A 16648-nucleotide genomic window follows, 5' to 3' on the forward strand; every position below is an offset into this window, starting at 1 on the left:
ACAACAAAAAAAAGGTAGATCGCGTGTACTCTCAAGCTCCCTCAACTATTATATCTAAAAAAATATTTATTTATTTATTTATTTATTTGTGTGTGTGTGTGTGTGTGTGTGTGTGTGTGTGTGTGTGTGTGTGTTCAATTTCCTGAGGGGGCCAGAAGAGGACATTGGATTCCCTGGAGTTGGAGTTACAGTTGGTTGTGAGCCCCTCAAAATGGGTGCTGGGAGCCAAACTTGGGTCCTCTGCAAGAGAAACAAGTCCTTAACTGTTGAGGCATCTTTCCAGCCTCAGTGAGTACCTCATACAGTTTTTGCACTCTCTCAAAACAAGAATTTGACATTAGTATAGGTGTGCCAAGTCCTCTATCCTTTGGTCACAAACGGACACCTGTAGTCATTGCCGATGCTGGCACACAGAACTGCACACTACCATGAAGCTCCTTCATTTAAGAGCTTGCTCTCATCACACTTACCCACTTCACCCAGCTCTCCTATTTCCTAGCAGCCACCAGTTTCCTCCTTCTCTATAATTTGGTTATTTTGAGGATGTTATTAAATAGACTCATACAATGTGTGCCTTTGGGAGATTTATGTTTTCAGTCAGCATAAAGTCCTGGAGATCCATCCACGATGTCTTCTATACTGCTGTACCTCTGCCAGGGCACAGTGTAGCATGCATAACATTCACCCATTGTGGAATATTTTGGTTGTTTCCAAATCTTGGTGATTACAAGTAATACTGCTCACAGCAGGTGTGTGAAGGTTTTTTGAGAATGTGATTGCTTCCTTCTCTAGCACAAATCCCAAGAAGCAGGGTCACTTGGTCATGTGGTAAATGTGTTTCTAGTTCCCACCCCCATCCCTTTATGGGGGATTGAAGAGGCAGATGAATGGATTAGACCTAGAACTGGAGTTAATGGGAAGCAAGAGCCAGGAACATTTTATAAAGCAGCCAGAAGACTGAAGAGATGGCACCTGGTCCCATTGACTCTGAGAGAAAAGTTTGACTCAACCCAGAGATCCTCAGGACAGCAACAGTTGTATGGTTTGGGCTTTTCAAATGAAAGATAAGCCAAGAGGTGGTGGTGCACGCCTTTAATCTAGCACTTGGGAGGCAGAGGCAGGCAGATCTCTGTGAGTTCAAGGCCAGCCTTGGTCTACAAAGTGAGTTCCAGCACAGCCAGAGCTACACAGAGACCCTATCTCAAACAAAACAAAACAAAACAAAACAAAACAAAAAGACAAAATAAATTCAAATTCTTTGTTCTCATGCTAGGGATGGAATCCGAGGGCTTGCATGTCTTAGGATGCTTTACTACTGCGCTATATCCCAGCCCCTGAGGTTATTTTACTATAGGGCCTTTTCTTAGCTCACCACCTTCCTTCTGCTGTCGATTAAAGCCAGGGCCCTGCCCATGCTAGTCAAGTATAAGTACACTGCCATTGAGTTACAGCCACAGGTTTTTCCCTCTCCTCCTTCATCCTCCTCTTCTTTGAGACAGTATCTGACTGTGTAACTCTGGCTGGTCTGGAACTCTCTATGTGGACCAGGCTGGCCTCAAACAAGTGGAGGTCTGCCTGTCTCTGCCTTCTAAGTGCTGGGATTAAGAACGTGCACCACTACCATGTCTAGCCCATAGATTTGTTCTTAATAATGAACCATGAAGCCATAATTTTTTTTTTGACTGAGGCTAGCCTTATATAAGGCAATCCTTTTGCTCCAGCTGCTCAAGTCTTGGGACTACAGACTTGAGCCACACCTGGCTGATGCGACAGTTTTAAATGAACATGATGTTCTCAAGCTAAAATCAGCACTGTATTAAAAATCAAGGCACCAACACCAAATACTCATTACTTCTAGAAACCCAGGTGGTTTAATATTAGGAAACAAAATAGAAAGACATTTAGTAAAATTTAGCATCCTTTCCTGATGAAAATGAACCTCTTCGTAGAAATTAGACTGTAGTTTTATAATGGGATAAAGTGAGTCAATGAGTAGTATTAAGAGGATGACTTAAGCTGAAAAGTGTGGAAGGTTCATTCTCAGCTTTGGTGGGATAAAGATGTCATCATCAGTTTTCTGTAGGTGCAACGTGAAACTACAGGAAAAATGAAAGTGAAAATTGGAAGCCAGAAGTCAGGGGCATGGTGCAAGCCATCTTAGCACTTGGGAGGCCAAGGCAGGAAGTTCAAGGTTACCTTAGACTACGAAGTCATACTATCTTAAAAAACAACTGAAGGAAGGACGCAAAACAGGCACCTGACACAAGTTGAAGCCCTAGCCTCTGCGGTTCAAGCCTACCTTTCCCTGTCTGCCCTGGGATGCTTTGGTTCAGACTGGGAGGCACACCTGACCCTGGAGCTATGGAGATGGCTCAGCACGAGGTGTGTGTGTGTGTGTGTGTGTGTGTGTGTGTGTGTGTGTGTGTGTGTGTGTGTGTGTGTGTCATGCTTGCTGTCTTGCTTCCTGTCTATGTCAGAGTCTCATCTAGCCTCTAAGTCCCAGCAACACACCAGCTGAGTGCCTGTCTTTGCAGGCACCATCTGTCAATCACGTCTTCTCCATTGTGTGGGATCAGCTACCAGCCTCTCTAGGCGACTAAAGACTAATAAGCTCAGCCTTTCCCTATGGATTGCCCAACCCTAGGGAGTGATGTCTGCTTTTGGGTTTCTGCCTAGATGATATCTTAGGGTTATTATGTCGCCTTTTTAGTTTTTCAAACTTAGTTGTCCCAGTTAGCGTCAGCTGTCAACCTGACATAGCCCAGAGGTATTTGAGGGAGTCTCAACTGTGGGGATTTGCCAGGTCAGATTGCTCTGTGGTCATGTCTTCAAGGAACTGTCTTAATTGTTGGTTGATATGGGAGGGCCCAGCCCACTGTGAGCTTTGCCATCCCTGGGTAGGGGGTCTGGAGCTATATAAGAAAGCCAGATGAGGATGAGCCGGCGAGCTCTCCCATGATTTCTGCTTCAATTCCTGCTTGATTTCCTGTGGTTACTTCCCTCAGTGATGGACTCTGACCTGCCAGGGTGAACTGAGGTAAACGTCCTCCCACAAGTTGCTTTGGTTTATCACGGTGTCTATCACAGCAATAATAGGACAATAGTTAATTAGAATGCTAGTTAACTAAGTCATTTCTGTTAAAGCAACCCATACAGTTCTGTCTCTGCACTGGTCTCTGGCACAGACTCACAAGAGCCTTAATTATTGTAGTTGGTTTAAACATACATATATAAAAAATTAGCCTCCTCCATACAACATTAGTAAAGAAATATGACTTACTGGTCACTAAGATTGCAGTCCTAGATGTGGAGGTGTGTTTGCCGGGGTCAAGGGATGGGGTTACCTGTTAATGGGGATGGCGAGGAGCTGTGTGGGGTCCTACACAGGTTTGCTTACCTCATAAACATAGTCTGTTTCAAAGATGAGGTCAGCAAAGGGTGAATACCCAGAGTCAAAATTGTCAATGTTTTACAAAGACGGGTTTTGGTGGGTTCATGAGGAGCAGTGGACTCCCCGAAATACTGTCTGTGGGTCAAAAGGGTGGACACGATGCCTACTCTACCCACTGTCCCATAACTCCTGTTTTATCAGGTCCCTCGTGTGCACTGACTCAGTGGGTGCCTCAGAACCTCCAGCACACCCAGAGGCTATGACTAAGCCAGAGCTGATGGTGTCCACGAGGCCAATGATCTTGGGGGCTGGGCGTAAGGAGGCATGTTGAGTCAGTGACTTCTTGGGGGTAAATCTCCCTGCAGATGGGTGTTCATGCATGTCTCCTCACGGCTCGGTGGGAAGTACATCTTCCCTGCTTCCGTGTCAGTTCAAGAATGGCACCAGAAACTTTCCATCGGCTCTTTCAAGTGAGAAGACCGTTAAGTACAAAGACACGGGTTCAGGTTGGTACCTAGGAAGGCCCAGAAAGACTAAGTTTAAAGCTTGTTTCCTAGGGCAATGGGATTAGGAACTGAGGAGATGGGGAGGTGAGAGCTGGGGGTTGGTTTGATTTTTCACATCTATAGACTTGTATGTTGCATGCAAAGCAAGCGAACTTTTATAGTGTATTCAGCTGAGCAGTTTAACATTTCTGACCGTTCTTTCTCTGTGTTGCTAAACCTAAACCTTCTTTCCAAACATCACTTAGAAAAAAAAAACCTTTTATTTATGATGATGATGTGTGTAGTAACTGTATGTGAGTGAGGGCATGCGTGTACCACAGTGTGTGTGTGTGTGTGTGTGTGTGTGTGTGTGTGTGTGTGTGTGTGTGTGCAAGTCAGAGGACAACTTTCGAGAGTCATTTCTCTCCTGCCACTGTGGGTTTGGGTTGAGCTCAGGGGTTTCCAGGTTTCCTTAGCAAGTCCTTTTACCCGGGGAGCCGTCTCGCTGCCTCCCAGGGTCCCTTTTTAGGCTGGAGCCGCGGTGGGCTTGATGTCATCGGTGTCTCACCAGACGAACCCTTCCCAAGCCTTGAACTGAACTAACAGGAGGAATAAGGTAGAGTGAGGAAACAATTCTTCTTGGGCAAGTCCCTTCTCTCTCTCTCTCTCTCTCTCTCTCTCTCTCTCTCTCTCTCTCTCTCTCTCTCTCTCTCTCTCTCTCTCTTCTATTGGAAGTAGGATCTCCCTGGGGACCCTCGCAGTTGCCATCTATCACCTTCATGAAGCACGTCATAAATAAAGCCTCATCTGGACACGATCCTCTGTAAATCTTTATTTAATCCACCAGCTTTCCTGTCTTAGGATCACTTGGTGTAATGCAGGCCATTCATCCTCGTGATGGATGTGTACACGGTGGATATCATTTTCTCCTTCATAAACGGAGAAACTGAGTCCAGAGGTGCAGGATGATTGACCACAGTTTTTTCTGTCTTATCAGGGTAGCTCTGGGGTTCGTCCTCCCCGAGTTAGAGCTGATGGATAGCAGGCCAGAGCTTGTTGGAGTAGACAGCGGTTGGCGGCTTTGGGCTGATTATGAAACACATTCATCATCTTGCTGCCACCTCCCTCTGCTCCTCTTTGGAGTCCAATTCACCATTTCTCTGTGGTATTTGTTCATGACATGATCATATACAGACCTTTGGAACACAAACACACACACACACACACACACAGACACGCACGCACGCACGCACGCACGCACGCACACACGCACGCATACGCATGCACATGCACAAACACAAGCACACGCCCACGCCCACCCTCACGCATGCAAGCACGCACATGTGCACATAGGCATGCAAGACAGTTTGGTCACACCTAAGTCACAGATAAAGCTGAAGGAAGCCTGCGAATGAATCTGTAGATAAAACCCCCAGTATCTGGGCAGGTAACACCCAGTGACAACAGAGCTGTGTTGACTTACACTTTTCCTTATCGGAGGGAATCAGGTATTCGTGTAAATCAGAAAAGGATTTGACGGATGCCAGCTCATGGGTGTCTCCAGCCAATAGACAGGTTTGGTTAAACAAAATATATATTCTTCTTATCTCCAGTGGCGACTATCGCTGCGACTCCCCACTCCCCTCTCCTCCAAGCTCTCTCAAGACAAGGGCCTTATCTGGAGTTTGTAAGAGTTTCATGGCTTGCAGGCTCTGCTAAAATCACTCTGACAACGTGCAACCCGGGCCCAGCCCGAGTCATTGTGGCAGACGGATGAGCCCCGCTTATCTCTACTGTCTTGGCAATAAACGCCCTTTTCTGAAGATGCTTGTTTAGACTACCCCAGGGTAAGGCCAGGTACCAGCTCCCTCAGTGGGAGGGGTCCTGAGGAGCTGAGGTTCTACAGATGTCTGCTGAGCTGTTCTGTTTGAGAGATGCAAGACAGGAAACACAGACTCCCAGGAGGAACTGGCTCCCTGTCACATGGACTTCGAACATGTACAGAAAGGAAAACTCAGAAACGATCCCTCCAGACAGGGGGCTTTAGGGAAAGCAGGAAGTCTTGGGCTGGGAGTAAGGATGGGGACAGACAGGGAAAGGTGAAAGCAGTCTGGAGGAGAGTGGATCACTTAGAAAGACCACAAGGGTCTGGGGGTTCATTCTTCTGCTTGTTGGAAGAGATGACAGCCTCGATAGAGGTTTGTGGGCGGCAGCCATGTGGCTACTGGGCACAGTGAGGTGCAGTCGGAAACTGGGCAAGGCTCTGCCCCTCATCTGCTGAGGGGTTCACCTTGGCTGTGTCTCTGCCTCCAGAGCTGTCCTTCTAGAACAAGGGCACAGTGCCCCAAGCTGCAGGAGATATCAAGCCCTCCTCTGCCCAGCAGGAGTAAGGTTGGAGTTGGGGGGCTGTGAATTTGTCAGGAATGGGCTGTTTTCCTCCCTCTTAGGCTTCTCTGTTTTTAGGATCAAGCCAGCAGTTGGTCAGAATGCAGGTCCTGGGGGTGACCCCAGTCAGGGGACCACCTTGTGAGGACTTGTACGTCACCTCAACCTGTCGCTCCACCCCCGGAAGAGTGCCCATCTCACACGCCAACAGCCTGATGGCGCAGATGCTTCGCTGTCCCTGAGAGATCCACCTTTGTCTTGCTTTGGCTTCTGCAGGTCTTTCCGCCAACAGTTCAGCCACAGCGTCCCGTGTTTTCAAAACGGAGGCGCTAAGCGTCTCTTGGTGTGCTGCCGGCTATTTATATGTCTTCTCTGGAAATGTAGGGCCCAATCCTTTGGCCGTTTTCAGTTGCATTGTTTTGTATTTGTTGGTAAGCTACAGGAATTTTATTTTATTTTATTTTTTTAAAAAAACCTTTTTATTGATTGTGGATTTCACAATATGCATCCTCAACTCACTTATCTCCCTGTCCCCTCACTTCAGCCCTCTGCCCTTGCAACCTCCTCCCAAAAACAAAATTTAAAAGCAAAACAAAAAAACAAAACACAAACCAAACAAACAAACAAACAAACAAAAAAAACCCAAACAAATAAAAAAAAAAAAATCTCGGCGTGGAAGCTGGCATGGCCCAGTGAGTCACACAGTATACCCTCTAGTCCACACATCTTCACTTGTAGGCAGGCGTTCATTGCAGTGAGTCATTGGTCTGGTTGGAGGCCTCTGGCTTCTGCTACATTCTCCATACCAGGCCCTCACTGGGGCTCCTCTTGGATAGATATCCTATTGTGCCTGTAGCTTTGGATCTGCAGTTCCAGCTCCTTCACATGCTCCAGCAATTCATAGATGAGGTGGATGCTGGGGTGGGCTACCTTGTAGTCCTGGTTCTGGGCCTGGGTGGTAGCTGGGCTGGTCAGCCTGCCAGCTTCCCCTCATCGTCACCAGGGCAAGCTCTCCAGCACTGTCCCGGCTAGCTCACCCAATGTAGCAGACAGCAGGAGCGGGTCAGTTCTCCTGTTCTCACACCTTTGGGTCCAGCTCGCCTGCATGCACACCACCAGGGTCCGCTCTACTGTTTTGCCCAGACGAGGTGTAGGGCCAGCTCTTCCATTCTCATGGCCCCGAGGCTGGCTTTCCCGCCTGTTGAAGGTGGCTAGTCAGGAAGGGCATACTTCCTTTACCCTTGCCATCTCGTGGGATACAAGGGAAGGGGCGGGGGCAGCTCTCTTGCTCTCACGCCCACAGACCCAGCTCACCAGGGCCCTCAACAACAGGGTTAGCTCTGTGGTGCTGCCAGGCAAGGTGCTGTGCCCGCTGTCCCATGTGCCACAGCTGGTGAGGGCCAGGGCCAGTTCTCCCACTCTCTTGGGCCCCGGGACCAGCTCTCTCACCTGCCACAGGTGGCAAGGGACGAGGGGAGGGAGGGCATTGTTTTCCCTACCCATGCCACCACATGGCAGACAAAGGGGGTAGTGGGGTGAGTCCTTCCCGCCACAGGAGTTCTTTATGTATCACTGATATTAACCCCTTCGTAGACAAATGGTGTGCAGATATTTCCCCCCATTCTACCACACACATTTTTACTCAGAAGTTGTTAAGTATGAAGTACCACATAATTCATCTATTTTTTTTTCTTTGTTGCTTGTGCTTTTGGGGTTAATTATTCTTTAGTTTTTAATACAGGCAATCTGGAATTGGAACATTGATCCAGGTTGAGGGCATAAACATTCTTTCCCTCTGGGTGACCAGGTGCTGTCAATCTTGATAGGAGAGCCCTCTTTCAGAAGCCATGGGTCATCTTTGAGGCTCCTTGTTGACATCACTCTCTCCCTGCTTGGCCAGCTCAATCTGATGTCAATAATACACCTTCATCTCTCTCTCGTTCTCTCTCTTTTTTTCCCAAGGTCCCAGTTTTCTAGATTGTTTGGCCTCTTGCCTTCTGGGGAGGTGTACTTGAGGATGACGGTAAGTTCCTTATGGTGTTAACTGGACATCATGAGAGATAGACTACCTTGGAGAGCTGAGGACGGAAGAGTCCCATGAACACAGGCCACAGACAGTGAAAAGGCAGCATGTTGTAGCCCCATGTTCTTTTAGGGGTGTGGGTTGTAGGGAGAGTGTAGCAAGCTTTCTTGTTGGACTATCTTTGGGCTGCCAGCCTGCAAATGGTGACACAGAAACTTATTATTAATTGTGAAAGCTTGGCCTTTAGCTTAAGCTTGTCTCAACTAGCTCTTACAATTTAAATTAGCCCCTTTCTTTATATTAACCTACATTCTGCCATATGGCATTACCTCTCTTTCATCTTGCATCTCCTTTTCCTCTTCACCTGGCTGGTGACTCCACCCTTCTTCTTCCCAGAGTTCTCTCTGTCACCGGAAGTTCCACCTAACCTCTTCCTGCCTAGTGACTGGCCATTCAGCTCTTTATTAAACCAAACAGAAGACACCTTGGCAAAGACACATCTTTACAGTGTAAGCAAATATTCTGCAGCAGGAGAGGGAGGGTGAGGGAGGCGGAGAGAAGAGGACGGCATCTACCTCCCCCACCCCCATACCTAGGGGCAGATCTTTCTGGTAACATTTGGGTCAGAATTCACCTTTTCTCTTCAGAGCTGCTTCCCTTTGAGGCTCTCAGCCTGCTCTGTCAAGCACTCACCTTTTACTTCGTGTCATTGTTATTGTGGAAACGAATCCACCCTCCCACCCAACATTTAGAAAATCCCAAGAAATTGGGACCCTGCCACAGCTCTGCATCTGGCTGTAGCAAGATGTGGTCCACACCATGTCCTGCTGGGACCCTCTCAAGATGTAGTGCAGTGAGAGGAATGTAGTGTACTGGGAGGAAGGTAAAGACAGGCAGACAGAGCTCTGTGTCTATTTAGGTTCATTATTTTCATTGTAGCCGGTAGTCCTGTATTTAGATAATGTGTTTTCCTCTCCTCTCCATCGTTCCTTCCACCATTAGAGACAGCACAATCTCTCCCTTCTTAAAACCCACAATTCTCTCTTACTTAATTCACATTGCCCCTAAGAGAACAAGAGAACACAAACACTCCATGAATGGTGAGAAGTGTACTCACACAGCACAAGATATTACATCCAGGCCATAGGAGGTGATGCTGGGTGGGGCAGCTGGGCCCCCCATGCCTTCTTCTCTGGGCAATGGGGAAGCACTTACTGTTTGGGGGTTTGGGGGAAGAGGAGAGGGAGGGTCCAGGTGCCTTACTGAGGTTGTCAGACTTGGTGGCCAGCACCCTTACTGGCTGACCCTGGGCTGGAGGAGAAGCCGAAAGCCAAAGTGGCCCCTGAAATGCGGAGGCAAGAAGCCTGTTCTGAAATAGAGGACCCCACAGTGGGACAGGCATGGGGTTATTCCGACCTGTGTGGACCAGCTGAGGTGCTGGCGGACTTCGCAAGGCAGCTCTTCAGCCCCGTAAAGGAATAATCGGGAGGGTGCTATTTTTATTTATTTATTTATTTTTAATAAAGAAAAGGAGGTTTTTTTTGGGGGAGGGCTTCCGGTTCTGGAGGTGCAAGATGCAGGCTGCCTCTGGCAATGGCCTTGTTAGCAATATCACACGGCAAGAGACAAGGAGCCTGTATCTCTGCCTGTGTCTATTCTTACAAGGCCACCAGGGTTTAGTCACGGGGGCGCTCTGCCCGATGGCTTCCTTTAATGGTTATTTTCCAGAAATCTCACTTCTGAGCACCACAGTCAGATTAAAGCCTACCTTCTCAAGACTGCTGACAGAGATGGCAAAACTTCTTCGGGACAGCCGTCTTCAGACAATGGGAGGAGGCCACAGGTCTGGAAGGCTTTGGGACACCGGAGAGCAGACTGACCAATCATATTCTCAGAAAGTCAGGCTGTGGAAAGAGGGTAAGTGGTCCACAAGAAAGGCACTGGACAAAGGGCGTGGTGTGTGGGGAGGGAACTGGGGCGTCTCTGGACAGTTTCAAGAGTCAAAGTGGCCAGGAGTCAGGTGGTGGATGGGATGAGGTGGGACTATAGACTCTGGGAGGTGACTTCTCCCAACAGGAAGTTCTTAAGGACTAGGCCGGCAGCAGCACCTTGCATGCTCCGCAGGGCATCTTGGTCGCCTGCCTCTCCGTAGGTAGGTGAAAGGTGATCTTTTCACTTCTGAACTAGGAAAGCAGGACCTGTCCCAACGTTTTCTTTGGAAAGGGAGCGCCAAAGGCCAGTGGATGGTCCTCCTCTTTCTAATTCTGTCCTTTTATGGGGCCCTAAACAAGGACAGCAGGGAATTAATAAAAAAGGTGGAGCCAAGACAAATAACAGAGTCCTTGCCCATGTGGCACCCACAGTCTAAAGGTGTGAGTGTTGCAATCCACCGCTGCTGTTCTCAGGCAGGTGGGTGGAGCTCCCTCACCCTGAGGTGATGAGGGGCGCAGAAGGGGCTGGCTGGCTCCACTCTCGGGAATGATGGAGAGATGGGGCGGGGGGCTCTTCTGGACAGTGCAGGGAGGGGGGCTGCTGATGGGTGGTATGGGTTGTTAGGGAACCTGAATGAAGCAGAGCTGGGGGCACCAGAGTTGGCCTTCCTTGTTTTACAGGAGGAGAGGTGGGCATGTCTATTGTCGCGCAGATGGAGGGGGCAGGGAGGACTGAAAAGCAAAGGTGGTCAGTGGCCAGCCCTTGTGGCACAGTTGCCCAGAGCATCCCGGAAGTGACTGTAGGTTCAGGAGTTCTCAGGGGACCACCCTGGTAAGTAGGGACAAGTTCCTGTGTGGAGGCAAAGACCCCAAAGAAATTAATGAAAAGTAATGTAGGTCTTGGGGAACCTTAGCAAGGCCTGGACAGGTGGAATGAGACTAGGCTTCTCATGTGACAAGCCCTGGGGGAAGGCCTTCTGTGGGAGAGACAGGAGGGCTGTTCTGCAGGGGAGAGGGGAGGATGGATCTGTGCTTACCTAGGGAAGGCTGCCAGCACCAGGTCACTCCACAGAGAAGATGACTCACCAGGCCACCATACTTTGGTTAAGAAGCTTTCTAAACCCAGAAATTCAAACTCGAAGGCATCATATCAAGTGAGATAAGCTGCCCACAAAAAGATAGAAGAAGCCACTGTGGTGGCACACACTTGTAATCTCAGAACTCAGGAGCCTAAGTGTAGTGGTTTGAATGAGAGCGGCCGGCACAGACTCATATATTAGAATGCTTGGTCCTCAGCTGGTGAAAGTGTTTGGGAAGGATTAGGAAGGGTGGGCTTGTTGGAGGATGTATTTATTAGTCAGAGTTCTCTAGAGTCACAGAACTTATGGAATGTCTCTCTCTCTCTCTCTCTCTCTCTCTCTCTCTCTCCCTCCCTCCCTCCCTCCCTCCCTCCCTCCCTCTCTCTCTCTTTCTCTCTCTCTCTCTCTCTCTCTCCATACACACACACACACACACACACACACACACACACACACACACACACACACACACGGAATTTATTGGAATGACTTACAGGTCGCAGTCCAACTAATCCAACAATGGCTGGCTATGAATAGAAAGTCCAAGAATCTAGTAGTTGCTCAGTCCCATGAGGCTAGGTGTCTCAGCTGGTCTTCTGTATACAATGGAATCCTGAAGTAGGCTCCAATGCCAGTGAAGGAATGGATGTGCTGGCAAGGTGAGGGCAAGTAGGCAAAGAAGGAAACCCTCCTTCTCCCCTGTCTTTAAATAGGCTTCCAGAAGAAGGTGTGGCCCAGATTAAAGGTATACCTTCCTGCCTTAAGATCCAAATCAAAAACCTGTGTCTTCGAGCCTCAAGATCTGGATCAAAAGGCATGTTGTCTTCTTGCCTCAAGATCTGGGTTACAGGTGGACCCTCCATTTCCAGGTTGTAGTTCATTCCAGATATAGACAACTAAGAATAGCCTTCACAGAGGAGATTCCCAGTTAGCTCTTTCTGTCTCATGGTTGTGCCTTGGGATGCAAGCTCTCAGCTCTTCCTCCAGTACCATGACTGCTTGTCTACTCCCAAGACAGTCATGGTCTCTAACTGTCTGAAACTGTAAGCCCCAAGAGACTCTTCTATAAGTTGCCTTGGTCATGGTGTATTAGCATAGCATCAAAAAGTAACTAAGATGTTGGGATAGAAGGATTTGCAGTTTGAGGCCAGTCTGTGCTATATAGTGAGACCTTCTCTTACAGAGATTGAGAGGGAGGAAGGGCTGGGGGTTATGGACCTCTAGAGTTGATGGACTCATAGAAACCAAAGTAGAATGGTGGGTGCCCAAACTGGGGGGATGGATAGTTGATATTTTTAAAAATTTCTAATTGAAATATTATATCATTTAGCCCTCCTCCCTCCAACCATTCCCATGCCCTTTCACATTTGTGGCCTCTTTTTCTTTAATTATTATTGTTACACACCACACACACACACACACACACACATACACACAAGAATAAATATATAAATACAAACTGCTGAGTCTGTTTCATGTTGCTTATATGTATGTTTTTAGTGGGTATCAAATACCCACTTGGTATTTGATAGCCAATTAGGGGGCTCATTCCCAGGGAAGATTAATTCTCTCTCTCGGCAGTAATTAATTGCTTCATCAGGGAGTGAGGTCTCATGAAATTTCCCTCATCCATATTGGCATGTCAACTGGTGTTGCTGTTGCTCAGGTCTGTGTAAGCAGCTGTATTGTTGAAGTTTCATGCGTGCAGCTTCCCTGACATATATAGAACATACAATCTAGCTGCAGACTCCCTAGTCCTTCGGCGCTTACAATCTTTCCTGCCCCTCTCTGTGAAGTTCCCTGAGCTGCAGGGGTAGAAGTTGTATGGTATCAGCTGGAGCTGGCTGCTCCACAGCCAGTTAGTCCCTGCATTTGGGCTAACTATGACTTTTTGTGATGATTTCAGTCTGCTACACCAAGAAGCTTCTGTTCATTTTGTTTTGATTTTCAAGACAGGGTTTCTCTGTGTAGCTCTGACTGTTCTGGAACTTGCTCTGTAGACCAGGCTGTCCTCAAACTCACAGAGATCCGCTTGCCTCTGCCTCTTGAGTGCTGGGACTAAAGGTGTGCGGCACCACTGCCTAGCATAAAAAACAAAACAAGACAAAACAAAACAAAACAAAACTTTAAATTATTTATTTACTCATTTACATGGATTCATTTACATGGGGAGCGTGTGTGTGTGTGTGTGTGTGTGTGTGTGTGTGTGTGTGTGTGACCACACACGTGTAGAAGTCAGAGTACAGATGAAGAGTTGGTTCTCATCTTCCACCTGTGGGTTCTAGGAATTGAATTCAAGTTTCTAGGCCTGTTAGTAAGTACTTTTATATACTGGGCCATCACTCTGGCCCATGGCCATTTTTTAAAAAAATGTCATTTTACCACAATACAAAATGATTTTTTTTTTTTTTTGGTTTTTCGAGACAGGGTTTCTCTGTGTAGCTTTGCGCCTTTCCTGGAACTCACTTGGTAGCCCAGGCTGGCCTTGAACTCACAGAGATCCGCCTGGCTCTGCCTCCCGAGTGCTGGGATTAAAGGCGTGCGCCATCACCGCCCGGCTACAAAATGATTATTAATGGAATGCTAAATCTGGCTAGGGATATAGTTCGTTGGTCGAGTTGGTTAGAATGCATAAAGTCCCAGGCCTGCCTGCTCTCCTCAGTACAGCACAGACGACCTGGTGTCGCACACCTCCAACCCAGCCAGCCCTTACGAGGCATAGGCAATTCTGCTACATAAAAAGCCTGTGACCAGCCCAGACCTATCCAAGATCCAGCCTCAGAAGAAGGCAATACAAAGCAGAACAGCTCTATATGCACTTTGCAAGGATTTTCTGTGTATTAAATTGGCTTTGACCTTGGTATGACTTCCTGAATGAGTGGATGATTGTGGATGAAAAGCCAGGTATCCCGTTACCATGGACCATAAAGCCAGCTAATCTATCCCTTGTCTCTACATTTATCTCCTCAGACTGGTGGTCTACCCTCCGGAGCCTGGGGAAAGGGAGAAATCAGTCATAGGACCTAGCCTTCCCTAGATCTTCCCCGTCACAGCAAAGCGGCCAGGAAAGAGCAGCAGCAGGCCCAACTCTTGAGCAGCCAGGTGTGGTGCAGAGCCCAACACACCTGCAGCCACATGCTTCAAGGACAGGAGTCTACCCCTGAACACCTGAGCACCCCGACTGGCACGATGACTTCCATATAGTGTAGGCATACCCTCAGGGCCTACTGTATGTAAAATACCACCATGAGGGGTTGGGAATGTAGTCCAATTGGTAGAGCACTTACCTAGGATACACAAAGCCTGGACCTCAGTCTCCAGCGCCATCTAAACCAGGTGTGGTGGTGTACACCTGCAGTCCAAGCACTCCGGAGTTAGAGGCAGGAGGGCAGCCGTTCAGTGTCATCCTCAGCTACACAGCACGTCCAGGTGAACCTGCAATACATGCGACTCTGTCTCAAGGCAAGCAAAACACTCCAAAACACAACCATGCACGTATTGAAGGCAGGGCCGTGGCAAGTGTTTTATAAACAGAAGAAGAACATGCTAAGATAATAATTTAAGAGTATAGCCTGGCAAATTGGCACACTAGAAACACAGCCATTCACTGCTTCATCACGAATGCTGTGTATGCAACTGTAGGTGCTGGACACTCAGGTCACCCAAGCAGTAGGTGTGTCCACACCAGCTTTGCCCCAGGCAAAAGAGGAAAGTATTGCATTAGGCTGTTAGGACCATTTAAATGTCACTAAGTCATTGTGATCTGCCGCATCTGCTGTCATGTGAGTTGCATAGGAATCATGACGTGTGGTGCCGAGGCATTATAACAGACACTGGCTCCCTCCCAGCCCCCTAGCACTCAGCCAATGCTTCTTGTTGGTAAAATCTAGGAAATGCACACTGAGTTCCTTTCTTTCCCTCAGGATTTGTAAGAGGAGGGCAGATGGCCTTCAGCTTTGGAATTTTGGCACAGACAGAACATCTTCTGGGAGCCTCTTAGACCTTAAATCCCTATTCTCTCCAGGACGGCCTTCGTGTGTGTGTGTGTGTGTGTGTGTGTGTGTGTGTGTGTGTGTGTGTGTGTGTGTTTCTTTGGAACTGGCTTATAAATATTGCTGTGAACCCCTGGTCCGTGGATGAGCAAAGCTTTTTTAGCAAATCACCCGTGGGTATGGAGGTCTTTTACAGCCCTGGCTCCACGGCTCTTCCAGAGTGATTGCTAGGACCAGTGGTCATCAGTGGCCCTGCTAGGGCAGAACAGGTGCCCTGGGCCCAGGCTTAAGGGGCAGGGTGACCTCCAACCAGCTCTGTGCCAGAAGCCAAATGAGACGTAGCAGGAAGTATTAAATCATCTAGATGTTTATTTCTTATGACATGAAACATCTGGGCTCTAGGAGTCCTGCGGGGATTGGGAGTGCTGGAGGGGTAATACCTCTCAAGGTTGGATTTGGCCCCCTGTTGCTGGAATCTGTCAAGAGACATAGGGAGCTGGAAGAGATTAGAGGATCTGGGATCTGGGTCCAGACAGAACCTTCTCAGATGGGTGGGTAGTATAGACTCCTTTCAGAGTGACAGAGAGAAGGCTCTCCTCTCAGGGCAAGAAGGGAGCAAGCGGGAGGCAGAGCAAGGCAAGGAGCAGATTGGTGTAGGGGCCAGTGGAGCAGATTAGGAAGGGCCCAGGGTTCATGTCCTTCCTGGAGAAGCAGATGAAGAGACTTGTAGCAGGGTGGATAGAAGTTGTAGCTTCCAGCGCCTCATCTGTGAAAAGGAAAAGCATGTGGTCCCTCTAGTTTCTTTTTTTTTTTTTTTTTTTTTTTTTGGTTTTTCGAGACAGGGTTTCTCTGTGTAGCTTTGCGCCTTTCCTGGAACTCACTTGGTAGCCCAGGCTGGCCTCGAACTCACAGAGATCCGCCTGGCTCTGCCTCCCGAGTGCTGGGATTAAAGGCGTGCGCCACCAACGCCCGGCTCGGCCCTCTAGTTTCTTGAACATGTGGCTTCATCCCTTGGCTCAAATCCTGGATGGAGCTCTGCAGCCACATCCTCAGCATCATCTGTGCAGAAGTCACAGGGCTCTGAGCGCGTTCCAGCAACTTAGGCTCCTTCCAGTCTATCTAGGTTTTCTTTGGCTCCAGTAAGTTCCTGTTCCCTTTGCAGCCCTTTAATAGCATCATTTCCCTCTGTGTCTCATAGGATCAAGACAAAGCTTTTGGGATGCAGGGTGTGTGTGTGTGTGTGTGTGTGTGTGTGTGTGTGTGTGTGTGTGTGTGTGTGTGTGTGTGAAGAAAGGGGATGTTCACCTCTCAGGTAAATGGCGGCTGCTCAGTGAGCACATTTGTTTGTTTGTATTAGTTATT

At 48.3% G+C, this 16648-nt stretch overlaps 1 long non-coding RNA gene across 1 annotated transcript; it reads right to left on the minus strand.

Annotated features, from left to right (window-relative positions):
* Nucleotides 1-6935: 6935 nt before the first annotated feature.
* On the minus strand, nt 6936-10547 carry LOC121832083 (uncharacterized). Its single transcript, XR_006075607.2, has 3 exons — nt 10393-10547; nt 10053-10188; nt 6936-8478 (listed from the first exon to the last, which is right to left on the minus strand). It is a non-coding gene; the product is annotated as an uncharacterized LOC121832083 (long non-coding RNA).
* Between the last annotated feature and the right edge of the window lie 6101 nt (nt 10548-16648).

The sequence above is a fragment of the Peromyscus maniculatus genome, chromosome 9 (assembly GCF_049852395.1).
Source record: "Peromyscus maniculatus bairdii isolate BWxNUB_F1_BW_parent chromosome 9, HU_Pman_BW_mat_3.1, whole genome shotgun sequence".
Taxonomy (NCBI): Eukaryota; Metazoa; Chordata; class Mammalia; order Rodentia; family Cricetidae; genus Peromyscus; species Peromyscus maniculatus.